Here is a 6,771-nt window from a genome sequence, read left to right as displayed (position 1 = left end):
CCCCCCCCCCCCCCCCCCCCCCCCCCCCCCCCCGCCAACTCTTTTCTTCTTTTTAAAGCCGGACACACCAAGAAAGCTTCTCAGCAGGAATTCCTCTCCCACGGGAAAACCGGTTCCAAAATAATAAAATCAGGAGGGCCTTGCCAGCGCCTCAGCCCAGTCCAGAGACTCGTTTTTCTTCCCTCCCGTTTTAAATGTATAGTTTACTTATTTGCTTGCTTGCTTGCTTGCTTGCTTGCTTGCTTGCTTGCTTGTTTTAGACAGTGTTTTCCCGGGAACCAGGAGATCCTTCTGGCTTAGCCTTCTCCATACTAGGATCACAGGAGTGCATTACCACACCTAACTAAAAATAACTACGTGGTTTAGGAAGGGGAAGGTTGCTGGAGTCTTGCTGCTCCCTAAGAAGAGTGATGCACACAGGGCCGAGCTGCCTTAGGGATGAGTGGAAACAACACTTGGCTTTCAGAAGGTTGTGAGCCACCATGTTGGCACTGAAAAATCAAACCTTGGTCCTCTGTAGGAACAAGTGTTCCTAACTGAAGAGCCGTCTCTCTAACCCCTGTATTTTGGATTTTTTTTTTTTACTAAGGGTGTGTACAAGTGAATACATGTTCATGTGCACATGTGCAAATGTGAGGACAACCTTGAACGCCGAGCTCAGGAACACCATCTCTCTCCTTCAAGGAAGGGTCCTCATTGGACTGGAGCCCACCAGTTTGGCTAGGCTGGCTGGTAAGAAAGGCCCAGGATCCTCCTGACTCCACTTCCCCAGTTCTGGGATTGCAAGCAGTCCACACCTTCACAGTAAGTTAGATGCTTAATGGTTAAACAATGGCCCGTTGAATAGTGTAGAAGCAACACTTAGGGTAAGTGTTTTTTAAAAAATCAAATAAAGACTAGTTTTAATACCAAAATTTCTTCTGAAAACCAAGTGACTTGCCAAACGGTTTCCAGAAACAACAGAGCGACAATTCCTGTTCCAGGGATCTGATGCCCTCTTCTGACCTCCATAAGCTTAACTAAGCAGACACATGGTGTATACACACGCCTGCAGACAAAACACTTGCACAAAAAAAATGAAATAAATAAATTTGGTAAAAAAAAAAAAAAAACACTATTTTTAAATCTAAAATACAGTTTGTGTAATAACCAAACCATAAAACGTAAATTCACTACCACTATAGACTTGAATAAAGCAAGATCTGGAATTTTAAAATAGTAAAGGCCACGACACAATGTGATTGATTTCAGATGTGAGGAGTAGTGTGAAGGAAATTAAGGTGGAGAGTAATGGAATTGAGAGGGCTGTCTGAGGAGGTGCCTTTTAAGGCAGCTGGCTGTGAGGGAACAGGCTTCACAAACAGCTCCAGGACAGCATTACAACAGCACTTCCGGAAAGAAGGAGGCAGGACAAAGGTGACAGTGAGTCTGGAAGAAAGGGGCAAACAGGTAACAGAGTGAGCTGGAAAGCATGGCCACACAAGTGTCTGTCTTAGGGCTCTGAGTAGGGAAGGGACCTGTGTGTGTGTGTGTGTGTGTGTGTGTGTGTGTGTGTTTTGAGACAGGGTTTCTCTATGTAGCTTTGGATGTCCTAGAACTTGCTCTGTAGACGAGGCTAGCCTTGAACTCTCAGAGACCTGCCTACCTCTGCCTCCCAAGTGCTGAGATCAAAGTTGCATACCACCACTGCCTGGCTCTGTTTTGATTCCTGTTTTGCTGGCATCACCCTCCTGCTTGGGAAATAGATCATAAGTAGAAAGGATGTAAAGAAGGGAGGCCAGTCAGGAGAGGTCCAGAAGAGAGAGAGAGCCCTTGCTGTTGGAAGGGCAGCCTAGGCGTAGATGACCTTGATTGAATTTGGGTTGTGGCAAAGGAGCACGCTTCTTCATCAGGCTTTTGCCTGGCAGCAAAACCAGATGCATAATTGTTGGGTCCTGTGTGAACTGAGCTTGCAAGATTTCTTGTTGAAAAATTAATAAGAATTTCAAGACAGCAACTTTGTAGCAGTAATGCAGGTATGGGCTTGTCCACACATGGGCCTGTGTCACCGGCTAGGTGCAGGTCACCACAAAGCCTTGACAAAGGGTGACACTGCTGCTCTTTTGGTTGCATGCTGGCGAAATCTGTGTCAGCGGGCTCAGCTGCTCGGCCTGTAGACATGCTGCCTGGCTAGACATGCTGGGAAGTCGCAGCTTATCAGCTTCCACTGGGTGACCCTGATCCGCATCTTTAGAGGTGTCGTGGGCTAAATGTCTCTGTCCTCTTAAGGTCTTAAGGCTCATACCCTAGTCACCACCAGTGTGGTGGTATGTAGAACGTCCTTAGGTCTTGAATGCTGTAAACTGGTTTTCTAATAAAAACAGAAAAGCCACACAGACCACAGACCAGTGGCTGTTAACCTTCCTAATGCTGCAACCTTTTAGTACAGTTCCTCATGTTGAAATAAAATTATTTCGCTGCTATTTCATAGCTGTCATTTTGCTACTGTTATGAATCGCAATGTAACTAGCTGATATGCAAGCCCAAAGGCTTTGTAACCCACATGATGAGAGCCACTGCCATAGTCTGTTGAAGACTCTGCAAGGTCGGGGCCTGAAGAGATGGCTATGAAAGCTCAAGGACTGGAGTGCCATCGCCAGCACCTACACAAGCCATCCTAGCATGGCTGTGGAGGCAGAGACAGGATTTAGGGGCAGGGTTGCTGGTTCAGCTAGACTAGTTGAATCACTGAGCCCAAGTTCAGTGAGAGACTGTCTCAAATAATAATAATCATCATCATCATCATCATCATCATCATCATCATCATCATCATCCAAAGTGGGAAGTGACTGAATGAGACACCCAACGTTGACCTTTAGATTCTGCATGCCCCCAGCTGCACACAGAGAGATTCTATAAGGCCAAATGACTGAACTTGGTAGTTAATGGAGAACTAAAATGTTAGTGAGAGCCAAATTATCTTGAGCTATTTTAAAGCCCCTTTGAAACCCGTGTGTTGCCTGTTCCTATTTGACTTAACGTCCTTCCAAACCTTTAAAATGTATTCTTAAAAAAAAAAAAAAAAAAAAATATATATATATATATATATATATATATATATATATTATTTATACAGTATCCTGCCTGCATGTGAGCCTGCAGGCCAGAAGAGGGCACCAGATCTCATTATAGATGGTTGTGAGCCACCATGTGGGTGGGGGGAATTGAACTCAGGACCTTTGAGTGCTTTTAATCTTCTGAGCCATCTCCCCAGCCCTAAAATGTACTCTTACTAGACCACTTGCTTCCATCAATCCAAAAGTTAAGAATGTGATAAGGTGGAATCTGAAACCTATAACAAAATTCCTGTTTTGCTGTAAACCCACCTACCTGGGCCCCCACTAATGTTTTCAGTAAATGCCTTGATTTATGACTTTCTTTGTTTTGTAACTAGTATAATTTCAGGTAGCCACATCCACAGAAGAACATGTCTCTGGGGACAACCTAAATACAGTCTGTATTTTGGGTAATGGTCATGCATATTTGGCTCAAGAGTAAACTATCTATTATTCCCTTTGAAGTGAGAGCTGTGTCTTTTGATCGACTGAAGGGGCCCCATGATGAGGTTGGTGGTCTCATAAAAAAAAAATTCCTCCTGTCTCACTCTTTGTGGCCATCTGGAAATCTGGAAATAGGTCCTCACCAAGACCTTGACCATGCTATTGCTTTATTCTTGGACTTTCAGCCTCTAGAATGTAAGACTTAAAACTTTGAGCCCTAGATTAAAAGTGCTTGGTATTTTTTTTTTCTTCCAGTAACTGACAGGTAATAAATAATAAAAGTCTGACTTAAAACCTTAACTTCTTCTTGCCCCCGCTCTGGATAAAACCTTAACTTCCTGCCCCCGCTCTGGATTTTGCTGGTTTCTCAAGTCATCTCTGCCCACCAATGTGGAAATGAATGGGGGCGGGGCAGGGCAGAAAGGCACTTCTTGGTGCACCTGTGATACTGATGCCATTGGGCTGCACATCCCTGAACCTGGCTCTTCCCTGAGAGCTTTGGTTTTTGGACTTTTCAAGGGTCCCCTTCTCACCTGGAGTCCCTCAATTAACCAGAATTTTCTTAGTCGTTCTTCAGCCCTGGGTTTGCAGAGTTTGGGCTAGCCCACCCTCATGGTCAAGGCTACATCAAGGCTAGAGTAAACCTGTACACCTTTGTACTGTAACCTACCGGGGGTGTCCTTCCTACCACAGCCTGCTTCTGCTCATGCCTTAGAGCTACGTCACCATTAGATACTAGCTTGTGGGCCCAGAGGTGCAGGCCCGAGGGGCTCAGGAAGTTCCTACTATTTAATGGGGATACGGCAGGGGGACACCCACATCAATTCTGGATCTCCGGGAGTCTTAAAGACACCCTCTGATGCCTCTTCACCCTCTGTGCCTGAAGAACGCAAGAGAGACCCAGGCTCTCACTGGCCTCCTTAGAGGCTTCTTTGATCCCCTCCCCCTTGTTTAACATATATTTTTGTGGGGGAGGGGCAGGCAAATACAAGTACCTGTGGATCAGAGGACAGCTTGCTGGAGGTAAATTCTAGGAGCTAACCTCAGGGTATCTGGCTTGGCAGCGAGCACCCTTCCCACTGAGCCACCTCCCCCAACCCCTTGGCTTTGTCATGGCATTTGGGGGGGCCTCCTGGTTGTGCAGGACTGGAACCCTGATGATCTGCAATTCTGAACCACTCCAGCATCACAGCCCCCAGATTCCTCTCCAAAATGATGACTCTGGTCAACACACCGGAGCGTGGAAAGTGAGAAGGGAAGAGAAAATTCAGCTCAGATGCAAGGTTCAAGGGGATGGGCCACAAAAGCCTCATTCATCAAGACAGTGTCTGGAATGAAGTAATAATCACACAAAGCAACCCGCTCAGAAGGGTAAAAGCTACGTGGTGGTAAGTACATAGTCAAGGTTTTGCAGCCAAATATCTTCTTACCCCAAAAGAAAACCCCACCAACACTGGAGGTTGTCTCTTACCCTCCCCCACCATGGCCTCCAGCCCTGTGTCCTGGTGAAGATCCCCCTCAGAGCCTGCTCAAATTGTTTGCTGCTGTGGACAATCTGAATCAGTCCCACATCTGGGATTAAAACAGAACCATGTTTACATATCATAAACCAAAACTGGCTAGGATTAGACAGTTCTGAGTGCTCAGGAACCAAGCCCAGGTCCTCTGCAAGAGCAGCAAGTGCTGTTAACTATTGAGCCATCATCTCTCCTGCTTTAAGATACGGGATTTGGTGTGTGTGTGAAATATTCCATCCTTCAAGGAAACGCAGGTTACTTAGAGTAAACCGCTCAGTAGCTTTATGAAGTCCCTGCAACTGACCAGATTCATTAGAACCCTCCATCCATAAGCAAGTATAAGCGTAAAGGCTGAGGGACGCTCTCAGAATAGTCTAAGTGCCTGAAGGAGGATCAGCCAAGCTGTCTGGAGTGAGCAGAGACGGGCTGAACTGCCTGGAAGAAGCAAAGAGCAGTGGCGCTTTTTAGAAGACACTCAGACCACGTAAGCTGCCTGGAAGAAATTCTCCAGCTTGTCAAGCTGCCTTTGTGTTGTGCAGTACACTGAAATTCCCAGTTTCTCATGAGCTGTCATCCATGGCTTTTTGAGCAACCTTTGAGTCATTTTTGCGTCTATAAGTAACCTCTCACCCATATTCCTTTGCACAACCCCCAATAAACATATTGGTTCACACACACACAAAGAAATTGTCCGTAGACTCTGGATACTAGATCCTTATCTAATATATGATTTGCAAGTATTTTCTCCCATTCTACCGTTTATCCTTTCTTTGTCTACTGTGTCCTTTTATTCAGAAAAATATGTTAATTTAGTGAAGTCCAACCGATCTATTTTGTTAGCAGTGAGAGCACTGAACATGCTGTGTCAAATCCAAAGACTTTAGACTTTCCTCCATCCATGTTTGCTGTTAAGAATGGTATAGATTCCAGTCATGATGACACATCACTTTAGCCCCAGCACTCTGGATGCAGAGGCAGGTGGATCTCTGTGAGTTCAAAGCCAGCCTTGTCTACATAGTGAGACCAGGTCCTTACATAAAACAGTATTTTAATATATTTCTGAAAGTGAACGGTAACACTGAAAGTCTGAGACAAATGAAATACTAACATTCTAAACAAAGACAGGATCTTCCCCTGCACCCTCACTGCTCACCTGACTCCCACAAAAATGTCTGGAAGCCCCTACAGGGAGGTAGGGGAGCTGTATTATACTCCAAGCCCCAGAAAAGGGGAGATGTCCCTAAGCAGCAGAGAGTGATGGGTGAAGCTTGTCAAATGAGGGATTAGCCCCAAACTGAGCTGTGAGTGCCTGAAGCTAGGCAAGTAGAGGAGTGCTTCCTAGAACATGCAAGTGACAGCCAAGCCTGGTGGGATAGATCTGTAATGCTGACAACTCCAGGCAAGAGGACTGGAAGTTCAAGAGCAGCCTGGGCAATCTAGTGAGCTCCTAACTCAAAACTGGGGGAAGGAGGGGAGGGGCGGGAATTGGGGGAATGTAGCTCAGTGGTACAGCTCCGTAGTAAGATGCATGAGGCTCCAGGGCCACCCATGTCTCTCTGGCCGAGTGAAGGAGGCTCAGGTCAGGAGAGGCTGGACCGCGGGCACACATGCCATCGTACGTGCAAGGTGAACATTTGAACTCAAACCTAAGCTGGGCACCGCTACTCAGGTGGGGTTCGGGAGCAGGGGCTGCAACTACCAGGCTAGTTTGGAGC

The sequence above is a fragment of the Psammomys obesus genome, unplaced genomic scaffold, assembly GCF_907164565.1.
Source record: "Psammomys obesus unplaced genomic scaffold, mPsaObe1.curated_primary_1811, whole genome shotgun sequence".
NCBI lineage: Eukaryota > Metazoa > Chordata > Mammalia > Rodentia > Muridae > Psammomys > Psammomys obesus.
The sequence above is the reverse complement of the archived record's forward strand: the minus strand, read 5'-3'. Positions refer to the sequence as shown.